At 36.4% G+C, this 19954-nt stretch overlaps 1 protein-coding gene across 12 annotated transcripts in view; it reads right to left on the bottom strand.

Annotated features, from left to right (window-relative positions):
• CEP170 (centrosomal protein 170) overlaps window positions 1-19954 on the bottom strand; it is a 125955-nt gene that overhangs the window by 99295 nt on the left and 6706 nt on the right. Inside the window, exon 1 of one of the 12 annotated variants that reach the window (XM_047840459.1) lies at window positions 8048-8177. The exons of 10 other annotated variants lie outside the window; for them this stretch is intronic. The gene's annotated coding sequence lies outside the window, so the exon portion shown is untranslated. Of the gene's footprint in view, window positions 1-983; window positions 995-8047; window positions 8178-19954 lie in introns of those variants that run through there. One more of the 12 variants, XM_047840458.1, reaches the window with a different exon arrangement.

The following is a 19954-nucleotide window of genomic DNA, read 5'->3' as shown; positions in this document are numbered from 1 at the left end:
GAAAATGCAATCTCACTTTTTGGAGGGGGATGGGGAGCCAACATCATTAGTTTACTATTTTCCTCTGTGGAACAGTTCAGATTCCAATAGAAGAATCCTGCAATATTCCCCAATAAACACACTGTAAACAGTAAACACCCTGCTGATTTTGTAGGAAGTAAACAAAATGGTTTAGGTGGTTTCACTGTTCAATCTGCAGTTTCTATGTATTCGTCTCCTTGGTTAAGCATAGCACTTCTACCTTGGTAAGAAATTCTATAAAAGCTACTTAGGAATACCACAAAAAATGGAGGAATAGGAAGCTCCACGAATCCATCCCTCCACCTAAACAACTATTGAACTCCTAAGAACCATCTGAAGTAACTCTTTTGGGGCTCTGATGTCTAGCTTGAAGAGGCTGCTAAACTTCAGTATTTCGCATGGTAGCAGGTGCCATCCCATTTCCCATTCCAAAAGCTTCAAGAAGTCACCTGTGGACAGCCTCTTGCATTTCTGGTGTGGCTCACCGGAACCAGGATACATAATAAAGACTTTGTCATCCAAACACTGGATTGTGCGCTCTGGTTGCTGATTGCTGCTTTTTATCACTTAGCCTTTGTGCTGGCCATCACTACTGCTTCAACTCTTATGAGCTGAAGCATCTTTCAAGGAAATAGCCAGTGTGTGCATGTTGCTTCGTTTTCTTTCCCCTTTTGGGAGCCAGGTATTTCAGGAAATCCTTATCAGGTCACTGGATGACCACAGAGATGACAGAACATAACTTTAGTGACCACACACAACAAGGAATACACAAAAGTTTGGAAAAGTAACAGTTGGCTTCAGCCCTCAACAAAAAAGATTCAGCAATCTCAAAGGAGTGTGATAAGTAAATTGCCACATTTACCACAATATAATACTTCAACTGTCCAGTTCAGTTTTCAAATTATACATACAGAGCAGCAACAGGAAAGCTCACTTGCCGGGGGTTAAAAATGGACAGAAACCACCCCTGAGAAGCCTGGATGTTCTAATTATTAGTCAAAGATATTAAATCAACAGTCTCAAATGTATAACATAACAAAGAACTAAGGGAAATCTTAAAATGACCTATGAGAAAACCAAGAGCATAACAGACAAATGACAGAAAATGAAAAAAGTCACTAGAGAAGTTTGACAGATTTGAGCAGAAAGAAGAAATACGATCAGCAAATCTGAAAATAAGACAATTTGAAGTACCCAGTGTGAGAATTAGAAAGGAAAAAATGAAGTAATAACATAAACAGAGCCTGAAGGATCTGTAGGGTATCATCAAATATACCAACATATACATTACAGGAGTCCCAGAAAACGAGTCCCAAAAAAGGGGAAGAAATAGGGGCAAAAAACTTCCTAAGCCTGAGGAAAGATATAGAACTACACATCCAAGAAGCTCAACAAACTCCAAGCAGGATAAACTCACACAGGTCCACACTCAGTTATATTATACCCAAACTGTCAAAACTGAAAGAAAAAGACAATTTTGAAAACATCAAAAAAAAAGACACTTGTCATGTACAATGAATCCATAATAAGATTAAGAGCTGATTTCTCATAAGCCGCGGAGGCGAGAAAGCAGTGGGATGGTGTTATTTGTAAAGTATGGAGGGAAAAGACCGTCAACAAAGAATTCTGTATCTGGTAAAACTATCTTTTAAGAATGAAATCACAATTAAGATATTTCCAGTTAAAAAAAAAGCTGATGGAGTTCATTACTAGTAGACTGGCCTACAAAAAATGCAAAAGAGAGACTTACAGGCTAAAACAAAAAGACATTAGACAGTAACTAGAAACCCTAAGAAAAATCAGCAGTAACACAGGTAAAATAACCACACAAGTATAAATCCAGGATGACCATACTTTTGATATGATTTGTAACTTTTCTCTTTTTCCAATATGATTTAACAGATACATAAAACAATAATTATAAAGCTATGTCAATAGGAATACAATATATAAAAATTTAATCTGTTACAATTATAAAATAAAAGGGGAGAGATGGAAATGTATAGAAGCAAAGTGTGGTATACTCTTGAGATTAAGGTGGTATCATTGAGATTAGGTTATTACAAATTTAAGGTACTGTTTGTAATCCTCAAGGTAACCACTAAGAAAATAAGTAAATAAACATATAGGAAAGGAAAGAAGGGAATCAAAATGGCACGTTAGCAAAAAATCAACTAAATACAAAAAGCAGGCAGGGTGGTGAAATTGAGAAACAACAAAAATAGAGAATACAAAACATAGAGAATACAAAAAATAATCAGGTGAGTGATGAGGTAAATCCTTCAGAAATCACATAAAATGTAAATGTTCTGGGGTGTGTGGGTGGCTCAGTTGGTTGAGTGTCCAACTCTTTATTTCAGCTCAGGTCTTTATCTCAGGGTCATGAGTTCAAGCCCCACACTGGGCTCCATGCTGGTCATGAAGTCTACTTAAAAAAAGTAAATGTACTAAATTCTCCTATTAAAAGGAAGAAAAAGATCAGCTAAATAACAGGATCTGTCTATATAATGTCCACACAAGGTTCTGTACATACGAGGACACAAAAAGTTTAAATGGATGAAAAAAGATATTCCATGCAATTCGTAATCCCCTCCCAAACGTGTAAGTGGCTATATTAGCATCAGAAAAAAAATACACTTTAAAACAAAAAAGATTACAAGAGACAAAGGAGGACATTACATAATTACAAGAACTTAAATAAAGCAAGACATATAAATGTAAACATATATGCACTTAACAACAGAGCTCCAAAAGATATGAAGCAAAAATAAACAGAATTAAAAGAAAAAAAACAGACAGCTGAACAATAATAGTCAGAAACTTCAATACCCCACTTTCATCAATAAAACAAAAACAAGTAGATAGAAGCTCAATGAAGAGAAGACTTGACAAGACCATCAACCAATTTGACCTAACAGACATACATGCAATGCTCAATTCAATCACAGCAGAATCACATCCCTTTCAAGTGCACAAAGCACACTCTCCAGGAGAGTCCATTATGTTAGGTCTAAAGCAAAACTTAAACATATTTTAAAAGAATGAAATCTTGCAAAACAACTTTTCCAATCACAATGGAAGGAAATTAAAATCAGTAACAGAAGGAAAACAGGAATATTCTCAATAGGTAGAAATTAAACAACACACTCTTAGACAACGGGTAAAAGGAGTAATCATGAGAGAATGGAAAAACACACTGAGACAAGTAAAGACAAAAACACAACAGGAGTTCCTGGGTGGCTCGGTCAGTTAAGCGTCTGACTTCGGCTCAGGTCATGATCTCCTGGTTCGTGAGTTCGAGCCCTGAGGCCTGCATCAGGCTCAGTGATGACAGCTCAGAGCGTGGAGTCTACTTCACATTCTGTGTGTCCCTCTCTCTCTGGCCCTCCCCACCTCACACTCTGTCTCTTTCCTCTTCAAAAATAAATAAACATAAGAAAAAAAAAAAAAAAAGACAACACAACATATTAAAACTTAACTAGACAGAGCAAAAGCAGTGCTAAGAGGGAAATTTGCAGCTGTGAATGCATACATTAAAAAAGAAATATCTCCAACTAATAACCTGTTAAACTGTTAATAACCTGTTATTCTTAATACCTTAAGGAATGAGAAAAGAGCAAACTAAACACAAGCTAGCTGAAGGAAGAAAATAATGAAAAATAAAGATAAATAATAGTATAAAGAACAACAGAAAAGTCAGTAAGAACAAAAGCTGTTTCTTTGAAAGAGCAACAAATGAAAAGTCTGGCTAGAGAGAAGACTCAAATCACTAAAATGAGAAGTAAAAATGGTGACATTACTGATTTTAGAGAAACAAAAAAGGACTGTAAGAGAATATTATAAAGCACTGTAAGCTAAAAAAAAACCTGGATAACCTAAACAAAATGGACAAATTCTTGGAAACATACCACCAAACCAGATTGAGTCATGAAGACACAGAAAAATGGAATAGATTTATTGTAAGGAGAATGAATCAGTAATTAAAACATTCCAACAAAAAAGTCAAGGACCAGATGTCTTCACTGGTGAATTCTACCTAACATTTAAAATGGAATTAACACCAATCCTTTTCAAACTCTTCCAAAACACTGAAAAGGAGGGAAGATGTCCTAATTCATTCTATGAAATCAGCATTACCTGATACCAAAGATAAATATAAAAATTACGAGAATTACAGACTATCTTATATTGATACAATATTCTTTAACAAAACACTACCAAACTCAATTCAGTAGCATGTTAAAAGGACTACACACCACAGCAATGTGGAAGTTGTTCCTGAATTAAAAGGATGGCTCAACATAGGAAAACCCATCAATGTGATAGACCATATTAGTAGAATAAGGGGAAAAAACCTCACATGATCATCTCAATTGATGCACAAAGAAGCATTTGACAAAATTCAAAACTTTTCTGATTAAAAAAAAAACAACACTCAAACTAGGGGGAAAAAGGAGCATGATAAAGGCCAAGTATGAAAATCCCAGGGCTAACATCAGACTCAATAATGAACGACTGAAACCTGCACCCCTAAAATTGGAAACAAGGGGTACCTGGGTGGCTCAGTCAGTTGAACATCTGACTTCAGCTCAGGTCATTATCTCACAGTTGATGAGTTCAAGCCCTGCGTCAGGCTCTGTGCTGACAGCTTAGAGCCTGGAGTCTGGTTCGGATTCTGTGTCTCCCTCTCTCTCTGCCCCTCCCCTGCTCATGCTCTGCCTGTCTCTCTCAAAAAAGAAAAAAAAAATTAAAAAAATTAAAAAAATTTGGAAACAAGACAAGAATGAGTGCTTTCATCATTTCTACTTAATATGGTACTGGAAATCCTAGCCATAGTAATTACGTATGAAGAGAAATTAAAGGCATCAATATTGGAATGGAAGAAGTGAAGTCATCTTTATCCAAAGATGAAATGATTTTATATGTAAAAAACTTAAGATTATTACCCCCCTCCAAAAAAAGGTCCAACAACTGTTTACGGCAAGAAATGAATCAGAAAAGTTGCAGGATCTAAACCCAGTCAAATGCACTTCTACTTACTACCAATGAACAATATGAAAAGGAAATTTTTTAAAAAGTCCATTTATAACAGCATCAATAATAACAAAATACTTTGGATTAAAAATAACCAAGATGGCTCAGGACTTGCACACTGAAAAATGTAAAACACTAATGGAAGAAACTTTTGAAGACCTAAATAAATGAACTTGAAGATGTAACATTGTTAAGATGACAGGACCACCCAATGCCAAGTACAGCTTTGATGCAATCCTTATGGAAATCCCAACATTATTTGAAGAAACAGAGAAATCCATCCTAAAATTCATGTGAAATTTCAAGGGACCGTGACCAACCAAAACAACCTTGAAGAAGAAAAGCAAAGTTGAAATGTTCCCATTTCCTGATTTCAGAACTTCCTACAAAGCTACAGTAATTAAAACACTGTCATAAAGACAGATATATACACCAATGAAACACAACAGAGAGCCCAGAAATAAACTGTCACATAGATGGACTACTGATTTTTGAAAAGGGTGTGAATACCACTTACTGGGGAAGGCAGTCTTTGCAACAAACAGTGCTGGGAAAACTAGATATTCACATGCAAAAGAATGAGGTTGGCTACTTACCTAACCATCTGTGAAATTAACTCAAAATGGATCACAGATCTAAACCTATACAAAATTCTAACAAGAAAAAAAAAACGGGAGGAAATTTGCACAACCCTTGCATTTGGTAATGGTATCTTAAAGATGACACCAGATCACAGGCAACGAAAGAAAAAAAGAGATAATAAATCAAACGTTGTAACAATTCAAAGCTTTTGTGTATCAAAGGACCCTATCAAAACAGTGAAAAGAAGGGAAGAAAATGTATGCGAATTATTTATCTGATAAGGGATTAATATCCAGACTACTAACATTAGAAATGCAGATCAAAACCACAATAACATACCACTTCACGCTCATTAGAATGTGTGTGATCCATTATTATAAAAAATGAAAATAACAAGTGTTGACGAGGGTATGGAGAAACTTGAACACTTGTGCACTGCTGGTGGGGCTGTAACAAGGTGTAGCTGCTGTGGTTTTTCAAAAAGCTGAACATCCAGCAGTTCCACTCCTGGGTGTTTAGTTCTCAAAAGAACTAAAAAGTATGGAGTAACAGATACTTGCACACCAGTGTTCACTGCAGCATTATTCACAGTAGGTAACAAGTGTAAACAACCTAAGTGTCCATCAGCAATGAGTAAACGAAATATGATCTGTACATTCAATGATTATTGCATCATAAAAAGAAATGAAATTCTAACACATGTTACAACATGAAAGAACTCTGAACACATTATGCTACGTGAAATAAGCCAGACCCAAAAGGGCAAATATTGTATGATCCACTTTTATGAGGTACCTAAAACGGACAAATTCACTCGGACAGAAAGGAGAATGGAGGCTACAAGAGGCTGGGAAGAAAGAGAGTTACCGTTTAACAGGCAGAGAGTTTTTGTTTAGTATGGTGATGAAAATGTTCTAGAAATAGATAGTGCTATCAGTTACACATTGTGAATGCACATACATAATACACATTTTATACATAATACACATTGTGCAATTAATGTCACTGAATGGTGCACCTAAAAAATGATGTATTTTACATTATGTATGTTTTACCACAATTAAAAAAAATGTAACTGGAAAAAAATCCACTCAAGCCCTCTCTCTGCTTTGATTACTCTGTTTTTAAATTGGAGACCTAGTGAAGGCTTATTTGTTTAGTTTTCTATTTCTTTTTGCCTACTATTTCTTTTAGCACTACTATTTGCTATCTAGTATAATACAAGAATTTAACTTAATGAGAAATATAAAAGCCTACAAGACTGGCCCCTAAAGCTACTAGTAATGTTTCAGGGATTAGACCATACGGTGTATGCTGACCCATTAACCATGAAACATATAATTAACACAGATAGGTATGGCTTAGGTTTAGATTAAAAAGCTAAACAAATTCAGGGTCCGAGGAGTTTTACACAGAATTATGAAAAATCAACAAAACACTAAATATGTATGTATATTCTGGATATGAGAAACAGGTAAGAGATTCAATTACAAGCAGTAAAAATTCCAGGACATTTCACTTAAGAATTATAAACCTGAAAGCCTATTAATGAGGGGCGCCTGGGTGGCTCAGTCAGTTAAGCGTCCGACTTCAGCTCAGGTCACGATCTCACGTTCCATGAGTTTGAGCCCTGCGTCGGGCTCCAGGCTGATGGCTCAGAGCCTGGAGCCTGCTTCCGGTTCTGTGTCTCCCTCTCTCTCTGCCCCTCCCCCGTTCATGCTCTGTCTCTCTGTCTCAAAAATAAACAAACATTAAAAAAAAAAATTTTTTTTAAGAAAGCCTATTAATGAAAAATAGATACAATCTGCTTCATTTAAAATGTATAACAAAATGAAAACACAACTCAAATCTCTTCCATCACCCTTACCAGCAATCCTCACGGACTTTTCTAACACTGTAACAATTATCAAAGCCTAGAGCCTTAGAAATGCAAACTAGACATGATACAAAGTTACATTAGTCTCTATCTTCTGTGCTTAATTGTAGCATTCATGAAATCTCAGTGTGTGACAATGTACAAAGTAGATGCCTTTCTGTAAGTCTATTCCCATGGCAGAGTAAGCCATTCTTTCCTCTGTAGCCCTACAAAACTTTTCAAACATCTCTTATGCTGTTATTTAAACTATAATTTATAGCATTAATGATACTGTACTAGGATATGATAATGTCTCTAGTAGATTATCTCTTGAAAACAAGAAAAATCTATCTTTTTCCATCACCAGTTCCTTCAGTAAATATTTATTGAGAAACATGCGAAATCTGGGCACGTTGGGCATTTAGGGTGCACAAAGACAAAACAAAAACGGTAGCATTCCACAAGGAACTCAGTCCCCGGAGAATGCTGGTTAGTAGATACCATGAGAGAGGTAAGTCTAAAGTAATGCTTGAGCAAACAGGAGGTTGTCATTACCCTGGATGGGGATGGTGACCCCGGGCGTGGTATTCTTCCAAGTCAGTGCAGAGCTGAACTACAGTCATGTTTCTTTACCTCTGTATCCCCAGAGCCCGGCCCACTGTTTCACCTCTAGTGAGTGTCTGACAAGCTATTTAAAAAAAATTTTTTTTTAGCGTTTATTCATTTCTGAAAGAGAGAGAGAGAGACAGAGCACAAGCAGGGGTGGGGCGGAGAGAGAGAGGGACACAGAATCTGAAGCAGGCTCCAGGCTCCGAGCTGTCAGCACAGAGCCCGATGTGGGGCTCGAAACCATGGACCACGAGATCATGATCTGAGCTGAAGTCAGATGCTCAACCAACTGAGCCACCCAGGCGCCCCTGACAAGCTATTTTTAATGAATGAATGAGTAGTTCTGAAGCTGTGGCAAATCTTCCTGAGGTGGTAACATGGAAATGTCCAGGGACAGAAGGTGAGAAATTAATCATTTAACCATTAGTACAATCAAAGTCATGAAACCGTAGTTTCTGCCCCTGCCTTCAGGTGCCTCCTGCATACTCTTCATCTCCTTGTCACACAGGTTTCTTTCCAGCAGCAACCGGACAAAAGCTTAAAGCCCTGATCTTTGGAGGTCAGAATCACAGTCTGGTTTCCATGATCCTGATAGCTATTACTGGCTTTAAAAATGGACTCTCCTGTTAGATTCTAGCTCATTTCAGAAATTTAAGGTTTAAATTAAAAAAAAAAAAAAACTACAGATGTTCAGAACACACAGCTTCAACTACACTTCTAAGTTTCAACCTTCCAGATATTTTACTGCTTTTGTTTATTTATATTGAAACATGTTGCTTCCAGTCACTTAAAACTGAGGACTAATGGCAGGAATCTGAGTGCTACTAATTACTGGAATTCTGTGAGACAGACAACACTGTACTGGATATGCAGTTTAACTCAGATGACTGAAAAGCTATTCTATAAATGATCATCAGTGTATGTAATTATTGGAGCTAAAACACATGTTAAGGGCAGTCTATCCTTATGCTTCTGGCAATTGGCTCGCTGATTCATCACCAGATGGCTTTAGAGTGTGAACTTCCTCCTACCCCACAAGTCCTGCTACTACAGAGTAAGAAATAACTGGGGTAGCATTAAGACTATTGGGGAGCCTGGGTGGCTCAGTTGGCTGAGCATCCAACTTCAGCTCAGGTCATGATCTCACAGCTTGTGAGTTCGAGCCCCATGTCAGGCTCTGTGCTGTGACAGCTCAGAGCCTGGAGCCTGTTTCGGATTCTGTGTCTCCTTGTCTCTCTGCCCCTCCTCCACTTGTGCTCTGTCTCTCAAAAATAAATAAATGGAAAAAAAAACAAAACCTATTAATCTACACAGCTAAAAATGCTTTCCTCCAATGCATCCAATTCTTATTTCAATAAAATATTATCTACTGATGAATCCAAGTGACAACTTTTCTTCTGGTATCAGGAGGCATCAAAGGGTGACAAAGATCTTCATGGGCCTGGCCCAGTTTTGTTCAAGCTCTGTTTCCTGAATGAATACATAACAGGGAGAAAGAAAATAGGATTTTCATAACAAAATAAGTGAAAACTTAAAGGGAAAGAAAGCAATAAATTTCACTTCCTGAAATTGTCATTTAAACCAGCAGTAAAACTAAGGTATTTACCCAAAGGATACAAAGGTATTGATTTGAAGGGATATATAAATGCACCTTGATGTTTATAGCAGCACTGGCAACAATAGTCAAATTGTGGAAAAGAGCCCAAATGTCCATCGACTGATACCTGGATAAAGATCTGCATGTATACACACAATGGAATATTACTTAGCCATAGAAAAGAATGAAATCTTGACATTTGCAATGATGTGCACAGAGCTGGTGAGTAGTATGTGAAGTGAAAGAAGTCAGAAAAAGATAAATACCATATGATTTCACTCGTAAGTGGAATTTAAGATACAAAACAGATGAACATAGAGGGGGAAAAAAAGAGAGAGGCAAACTAGGAAAAAGACTCTTAACAATAGAGAACTGAGGGATGCTGGAGGGAGGTGAGTAGGGAATGGGTTAGATGGGTGATGGGTATGAGGGAGGACACTTGTGATGAGCACTGAGTATTGTATGTATCACTAAATTCCACACCTGAAACTAACATTACACTGTGTGTTAACTAAATGGAATTACAAAAAAAAAATAATAATAAACAGTAAAGTGAACTAAGCCGCTGCATTAACTGCCATACAGGCTTTTAGAAAAAAAAATTTTTTTTAATTAAGATTTTATTTGTTTAAAGCAGTTAAAGGTTCACAGCAAAATTCAGGGAGAAGGTACAGAGATGTCCCAGTACCCCCAGCCCTTACCCATGCAAAGCCTCCCCCATCATCGATATCTTTCACCACAGTGATTATTTTTTACAACTGAAGAACTTACACTGACACATCATTATCATCCAAAGTCCATAGTTTACATTACAGTTCACTCTTGGTGTTGTTCATTTTACGGAACTAGACAAATGTTTGATGACATAGCGATGGATATATCACTATGGTATCATGGAGTATTTTCATTGCCCTAAAAATCCTATGCTCTGCCTAGTCATCTCTTCCCTGCAACCCCTGAACTTCTTATTGTTGCCATAGTTTCGCCTTTTCCTGAATGTCATATAATTGGAATCATACATAGCATGTAGCCTTTTCAGATTGGCTTCTTTCGCTTACTAATATGCATTCTGGGCTCCTCTATGTCTTTTCATGACTTCATACCTCATTTCTGCTGAACACTATTCCACTGTCTCGATGGACCACAGTTTATGTATATACATCCACTTGCTCAAGGACATCTGGGTTGCTTCCAAGTTTTAGCAATTATAAATCAAGCTTCTATTAATACCATATCTTATGCCATCATACCAGGTACCCAAAAGATAACTGAATAAATTTTAAGCAAATGTATGAACCCAAAATTCATATTTTACATTTTCCCCCTAAATCCCTAGTGGAAAATATCCTTAACATTAAAGTCTCTGCCTTCTGGGATGCATATCAGCTGAAGACTCAGGATCAAATAAGGTATAGGTATGACTGATCATATGTTATAAAATCAAATAGACCTAATTATCTATAATCTTTTACTTATAATAGGTATCATTTATAGACCATGTACCATATACCATTCTAAGAACTTCATTCATATACATACACTCACATAATTTATTTTAATTACAAAAATTATGTAAGTTCTATAAAATGGACATAAACATTATGTACCAATTATACATGAGGACACCATTTTATAGAGCACTCTAAAATGAATTAATCTGTTTTTTTTTTTTCATTCACAAGTATTTAAGTACTAAGCACTAAAGGTAACGGGGTGATGATCAACATAGAAAAAGTTCCTTCTCTCATCGAAGCAAAAATAAAAATAAGACAAACGAGAGCTAAGTAAGTGAGTAAGACCACTTTAGTGACCATGAGAAGACAGGAACATGAAAAGACAAACAAACAGCATGATGTTAACAGTTTTAGGGTGTTGGGTGTTTAGGCTGGATGGTCTAGGCCAACATCTCTGAGAAAGTGACATGTTAAAAAATTCAGCTCTGCTGTATAATTAACTTGACCTGGAACAGATGATGAAAAATATACTCTTGGGAAAAATTTTTTCTTTTAAAGCTCCACCCCCATTTGAAACGTACAGTTAATCCAAAACAATAAATCCACAGCTGTGCTTTTTTTGGGTAATTACCAAGATACTTGCTCTATACTCATGTGAACAAACTTGGTACTGGGAAAATGTCTGTTTTCATGTACTCCTGCTTACTTTGAAATGAGTGCTTCAAATTTTACCTTTATCATCTGCCATATACATTAATTTTTTTAAAAAAACAAAGCAAATATTGAGACAAGTATTCAGAAAAACTGTAATTTGCAACTTTCACCTAAAATTAATTAAAGTGTGAAAATTCTTTTCACAAAGAAAAAAAAGGAAGATGACATTCCAATATTAATAGTCATATATTGTATATCGGAGTTTATTACATATTTTCAAAAGAAGACTTAGTTTGGATAAAAAAAAAGCTAGTGATTTAATAAGACATTTCTTCATAACAATCATTTTATAAAGTGCTTAAAGAAAATGCTTGAGAAAACAAGCATACATTTCCATAAATTATCTAGGCATTAAAAGTTCTTGCCAAGTTTTCTCTGCCAGTTTATGAAAAATGCAAAGTCTGACTTACTTTCTTTTGCAGAACTGCACAACTTTGCTGTTTTACACCAACAAATCAGTTAAGACCAATTCAGGGGTGCCTGGGTGGCTCAGACAGTTAAGCATCCAACTCTTGATTTCGGCTCAGGTTCTTGAGTTCCAGCCCTGCATCGAGCTCCACACTGTCAGTGCTTGGGATTCTCTCTCTCTCCCTCTCTCTCTGCCCCTCCCCTGCTTGTGCTCTCTCTCAAAATAAACAAATTAAAAACAAAAAAAGACTCAGATTCAAATATTTACCAGGTACCTTCTTTGTGCCAGTAACCATGCTAAGAGCTCACACTCTCAGGGTTCATTTAACTTCCAGAACATACGTGTGAAAATCCTTTTTCCCTTCAAGAAAGCTGAAGTTCAAGGACTCACCCAAGGTCACAAATCTAGTCAACAGGAGCCACCTGGATCCAAACGTGGGCTTTCACATACCAAGGTCTGGGCTTTTCCTCACAACCACAGTCCTCTGGTATATCTTACAATGATGCTAGTGATACCAATTCCCACAAACTCAGATTTTGTGTAAGAATTTGAATATGACTGAAAAGAAATACTTTTCAGTCAGATATTTTCAGTCAGATATTTTATCTGGTAACATATTCTCTGACACTATCTTTCTGAGCCACAAACACTGAATGTTCATGCAAATTAATCTACCTCTTACCCTCCTGCTTGGCCACCAGTAGGCTCCAAGACTGCCTCCCTCAGACATCTGTAGACAAGAATCAAATGTCAGCTGACTCATCTGGAGGAATGATGCAAATTTAGTAAACAGGGTTCAGCATGGATCAGAAACCTAGAATCTGAAAGAATGGTAAACTATCTCCAGGCTCACTGAACAACAATGATCTGAAAATCTTGGTCAGGTCATGTATCACTAGGAGCAGGAAAAGGTGCACAAAGCAGTTTAACAGACTCTACAGGAGGGGGTGACAGTGGGGAGAAGGCAGTATGAACTGAGGGTCTGTAAGATCCTGAAAGCCAAATATTTTTGATTCACCTTTCCTAATTCAACAATTTCTTAGTTGACACCAATTTCTCTTGTTTCTGCCATCTGTCTGTAATGAATTTCACAATATCACTGCCTAATGTGCCCTTTAAAAATAGTTCCTGCTCATAACTACTACCGTAATTCAACCACAGGGTCAGGACAACACATGAAAACCATAATCAATCTTCAAACTGCAGAATAAAGAATCTTAGAGTGTGTTAAAAGCAAGGGTATTTTCATATATATCATAAATGTGCTTATTTATTGTGTAACAAAATGTTAATAGCCTATATTTTGCAGTATTTCTTTTCACCTTCATGTAAAACTATAATGCTGATAAGTATCTCTAAAACAGTACTATGCAGTAAAATTGTGCTTATGGAAAGGTTTTAGATCTGCGCCATCCAATTTTTTAACCACTAGCCACATGGTAACTATTGAGCACTTGAAATATGAACAGCAAATGCATCTGTGAAAACTTATTTAATATTAATTAATTTAAATTTAAATATTCACATATTGCTAGTGGCTACCCCAGCTTACTCAGCTCTACACAAGCAGGAATCACATGATTATTTACATTAACAGAATAGCTTTAGTTATATACTTTATACCTACAGAATATAAACTCACAGATTAGGCAGACAAAAAATAACCTATGTTGGAAAGAAAAATTCTGATCTGATTACAACAGCATAAGGAGCTTCACATTTTCATTTATGAAGGTATACAGCATTCATGTAAACAAGCCTATCTCTTGGCCAAAACTTTTCAACCATCATTTCAACTGTTACTCTAAGTCTATTCTTTCATATTATAATTAAATAGACTATAAATGCTTAAAGCAATTACGTTATCGTTTACCAGGATATACGTCATTAAGTATGTAATAGTTCGCTGGAAATATTTTGTGGTGTGAATATTTCTGAGAAAGCAATTCTTTTAAGGGAGGGAATCCCCACGCACAGTTAAAGAGTAATGTCCTACTGACATTTATTTCATTTGGAGAAGAGCTGCTCTCCAAGTTTGAGGATAAAAAGCAGCTATAATAGATTAAAAGATATTGGTATTTTTGTTTGTTTGTTTTTGAGAGAGACAGCTCACAGAGGGAGGGGGAGGGAAGGGGGAGGGAGAGAGAGAAAGAGAGAGAGAATCCCAAGTAGGCTCCATGCTCAGTGCAGAGACTGACACAAGGTTCAATACCACAACCCTAGGATCATGACCTGAGCAGAAATCAAGAGTCAGACACTCAACAGACTGAGCCACCCAGGTGCCCCAAGATATTGGTATTTTTAAGGACAATGATTCTTAGGAAATAATACTCTGAGTCCAAATGAATATCAGGATACATGTAAAAAAAAAAAAAAAGTTCACCTTGTCTCTCTTCAATCCTACCTTTCTTTCCTCCTCTATTCAGCCTTTTTTTCCCTTTTCTGCATCTCTGTGTGCCACTGAACACCACAGACATCCTTCCAATCCTTTGACTCTCTTTTTGTGACTAAATGGGCCATAAACAAAACACTGAAGAATACTTTGAAATTTTCACATACACCATATTGCTTTAAAGGTTGGGAGTAACCTTACAAATAAGAGAGTTTAAGTCTTTTATTTTTTACAAATGAACAAATGAGATTATAAGATTAAAGACTTGTTCAATGTCATATAGCTATATTGCCAAAACTACAATGGGGATCTAACTTCTTGTACAAAGTACTCTTTTATTCACACCATGTTGACAAAGTGTGTACGTGTGTGTGAATTTACCCTAAGATCAGGAAACAACCTCAAAAGTCATCTGTGACAGAAAATAACTAAGCCATCTGGTTTTTCTGGAGCAGATAGCTGATGACAGTATTTATTAAATAAAATGATATATATATATTTTAGTTTATAAAACAAACAGGTTTATACAAATGACTGTCTCAAAAGAAAATAATTTGGTTCCTATCTTCCTGTGACCCCCATTTTTTCTCTGCAGTTTTGCCAATTTTAACAGAAAAATGGTTCCCTATAACTGCAATGGAGAATAAAATCATGTCACACTATTAAAAACCAATCTATGGGGTAAATTAGCAAAAGGAAAAATAAATATTAAATTAATTAATAAAAATCCTATTGAGATTTCTATTGTTAATTTAAATTTATTTCCTTAAGTTTATTTATTTATTTTGATGGTGGGAGGGGCAGAGAGAGAGGGAGAGACAGAATTCCAAGCAGGCTCCTCACTGTTCAGGGCAGAGACAGACATGGGGCTGGATCTCACAAAGGGTGAGATCTTGACCTGAGCCAAAACCAAGAGTCAAATGCTTAACCGAATGAGCCACCCAAGAGTCCCATACTGTTTTAGAGGGAGAGAGAATGCACATGAGCAGGGGAGAGGGGCAGAGAGAGAGAGAGAGAGAGAGAGAGAGATAACCTCAAGCAGGCTCCACACTTAGCTTGGAGCCTGATGAAGGGCTCGATCACATAACCTTGGGATCACAACCTGAGCTGAAACCAGGGTTGGACTCAACAGAGTCACCCAGGCGCCCCTCTAATGTTAAGTTTTTTATTTGAACCAGTTTACTGTTTCCATTAGATCTTTGAGAATCTTATAAAAAGGTATGATAATCTTGCATTTCATTGATATATATTAATTTCATATTCATTTCTTAGGGGACTTAGATCAGACATTTTCACATAATCAAATAAAAATATTCAAAATATAAAAAGAAGTAAATAATTTTTGTTCCTATTAAGTGCCTAGAGACTCTGATTAATAAACATTTTAGTTATTCTTCCCTTCTCTGGGCATTAACCCTTATTCTGTCCTTTTTTTTTTTTTAATTTAAAAAATTTTTTTAAATTTACTTTTGACACAGAGAGACAGAACGTGAGCAGGGGAGGGGCAGACAGAGAGGGAGACACAGAATCTGAAGCAGGCTCCCAGGCTCTGAGCTGTCAGCACAGAGCCTGATGTGGGGCTTGAACCCACAGACTGTGAGATCATGACCTAAGTCGAAGTCAGACACTCAACCGACTGAGCCACCCAGGCTCAGTCCTTATTTTTGACATTGACATATGTTTGATAAAAGTTTACTTTTGCTTCCTCATCTATGCTGGATCAACACAGGTGTAGCCAAATACTTACACATTTTTAAGAAATGATTTTGATCATTATATTTGAATTCTGTCAAATAGTAATCTTACTTAAAAAAAATTTTTTTTAATGTTTATTTATTTGTGAGAGAAAGAGAGACAGAGCACAAGAGGGGGAAGGACAGAGAGAAAGGGAGATACAGAATCCAAAGCAGGCTCCAGGCTCTAAACTGTCAGCACAGAGCCCAATGTGGGGCTGGAATTCAAAACCCATGAGATGATGACCTGAAGGGAAGTTGGATGCCCAACTGACTGAATTACCCAGGTGCCCCAGTAATCTTACTTTTTAGAGTCATAAGGTATATGTACACATCAGCGAAAAACTCAAATCAGCGAACCAAAAAGTAATTTTGTAACAGAATTCAGTACCCATATTAGTAAATTCAAATTTCCAAGGCCAATGCAACTTTTGGATTTTGAACATGATACCCTTAGACAGCAACTCATTTTGGAAAGTAGGTTTACTACTTTTAAAAATGCTATTTCCTGTTAAGAAAACGTCTAATCCAGCTCTTACAAGCAGAGTTGCTTGTACACACAGCAAAGTTGGAATATAAAATACAAATGCCCACTAGAATCTAAGGATATCTTAGCCTTTCAGAATGCTATGTCCTAAAGTGCTCGCTTCGGCAGCACATATACTAAAATTGGAACGATACAGAATGCTATGTCCTAAAATTAATGAACTTTTCAAAAAAGGTGTTAATGTATTACTGTATGCTGCGAGAGTTTATTTGTTTTAAATGTAAGTTTTTGCATCTGAGAATTTGTTTTTACAAGAGAGTTGTTAAAAATGTGTTTTAAAATGAATTATTAGAAAGCACAAAATTTTGTAGCACCTGGGTGGCTCAGTCGGTCAAGTGTCCAACTCTGGATTTTGGCTCAGGTCATGATCTCACGGTTTGTGAGACTGAGCCCTGTGTCAAGCTCCATGCTGAGCATGGAGCCTGCTTGAGAATCAATCTCTCTCTCTCTCTCTCTCTCTCTCAAAAATAAAGAGAAGTGAAATGAAAGAATAGTTTAAAAAGTAATCTCTCAGAACACTATATATATAAAAATCTAAGGAATGTACCCAAAGTGAAATGAGCAAAATTCAAAGCCTTATAAATGTTTTCTACTACGCTAGAAAAAATAAAAATAAACTCATCCAACAAACTAATAGAGATTAAAGATTTAAAAACAAATTAATGAATTAAAAACACAAAAATAAAAATGATAAATCAGAAGCTCATTCTTTCAAAAGTATTAAAATCCCTAACAGATATTCTTCTTCATTCATCATAAACATTTGGCTTTGTAATAAAAAGATGTAACCACAGGGGCTCCTAGGTAGCTCAGTCAGTTAAGCATCCTACTCTTGATTTTGGCTCAGGTCATGACCTCACAATCTGGGAGCTCCACGTCTGGCTCTGTGCTGACAGTAAAGGAGCATGCTTGAGATTCTCTCTCCCAGTCTCTCCCTGGCTAAGACGCATGCACACACACACCTTCTCTCTCTCTCTCCCCCCCAAAACAAATAAATAAACTTAAAAATGCTTAGGTTATGGCAATGGACATGATTTTTTAAATTTATAAAATAACTACAACTGTGTGCGTCTAAATTTGAAAATCTCAAATAAATAAACTTCTAGGAAAATGAAAATGACATATTGACTAAAATAATAGGTAGGAACTTGAACAGATCTGAAAACACTATCAAAACTAAGATCCCCAAATATACAATGGACTACTACTCAGCCATAAAAAAGAATGAAATCTTGCCATTTGCAACAATATGCATGGATCTAGATAGAGGGCACAATGCTAAGTGAAATCAGTCAGACGAAGACAAATACCGTAAGATTTCACTCATTTGTGGAATTTAAGCAACAAAACAAGGAAAAAAAGAGACAAATCAAATAGCAGACTCTTAATTACAGAGAACAAACAGGTGGTGGGGGGGAATGGGTGAAGCAGGTGAAGGGGATTGAGAGTGCACTTAAAAATAAGCATACAAGGACAACAAAGTAAATTCTGTTAAAACCAGTATAGTGTAGACAGAACAGTCTGTCCGCTGATAAACAGATATTATAAACCTATGTTATAAAACATGGTAGTAATATAGCAGTGCAAGAATAGGTAGACAGGCAGAAGGAATAAAAGATCCAGAAATAAACCTATGCATACTAAAAGGACATTTGGAGATAATTAAGAGTTACAGAATAAATGGTACTGGGACGAAAGGTGCGCATACTCGTGTGTTCTCTCTCTCTCTCTCTCTCTCTCTCCCCTCACACACACACAGACACACACACCTAAATACATTTTAGAGAAAATAACACATTTGCACATATTCACATTATGAATTCTGTAAGAATATAGGTATGTATATAATAAAACTGTGTGCAATGGTATTACTTCATAAAGGAAAAAGGAAAAGAGAAATACCCAAGTTAAAAATCCTTGTTGGGTAAAAATAACAAATTTAAAAAGGAAAACGACAATCTGGGAAAAATATTTACCATGTATATGACTTATAAAGGAGTTGGTTGTTACAACTATATACAATGATGAACATTACTTTAGAAAAAATGAATTTAAGTAAATTACAAATTTGGTAACATGGACTCCTATACCACCATGAAAAACTGGTCGGAAAGTTTAATCTTATGATAAAATATCACCAGATTAAACCAGAATCAACAAGAATATGTAACAGTGGCATCACTGGCTAGTGGGGTTACAAGAGAATATTCTTCCTGACATAATGATATTTTCTAAATATCTGCAATAGACAAGGATTAGTTTTTTAATATGAAAAATAAAAGCATGAAAAAATAAGGTGACCTTCAATTTGCAATGCATTGTTTATCCAATGAGAAGTGTTTATTGAGTAACCAGAGCAAATAATAATACATAGGGTCCTCGAGATAGATATTTTGAAGTTACAGTCCAATTGCCTCGAAGCCTTTATCGCTTAAGACTATTGCTGAAAGTCCTCCAACTGCAATACTCTTTTTTCACCAAAATAAGTATTTTATACTTTATATCAAGTATGCTCATTTTCCCTGTCCACTGTCTCCTCAATTCAGCTTCTAGCTGGCTGCCTCAAAGACCCCCAACAACTTGTACGATTTGAACTTGTACTTTACTCTTCCATGGGAGATGTGACAAACCCTTAGCTGGCAAAACACCTTCCAGAAAAGAAGCCAGTGAGAAGAGAAAATGTTCCTTGTGGGCCTGGAAACAAGAAAGCTGGCCTGCTTACTTTCATCGACTTCATTCTCATGTAGACACTGTGCCTAGAACTGAAGGATGAGCATAGGACTTGGGGGAAAAGTCATTCTCTCAAAGCCTCTTTCCCACATCATGTCTCTCTCCACTTCTAAGAACATTAAAATAATGTGCAAAACTGCCTAACGGGGATGAAATGAAGAAGTACAAAACTATTCCTACAGTGTCTGATTGAAAAAAATGTTTCTATTCCTCACCCCCAACAAAATATCTCTTCACGTGAAACACCACCAAGTGGTGCCACATTTGGGGCAATGGG

The sequence above is a fragment of the Prionailurus viverrinus genome, chromosome F1 (genome assembly GCF_022837055.1).
Source record: "Prionailurus viverrinus isolate Anna chromosome F1, UM_Priviv_1.0, whole genome shotgun sequence".
Taxonomy (NCBI): Eukaryota; Metazoa; Chordata; class Mammalia; order Carnivora; family Felidae; genus Prionailurus; species Prionailurus viverrinus.
Note: the sequence above shows the minus strand (reverse complement) of the source record. Positions and strands in the feature narration are given on the sequence as shown.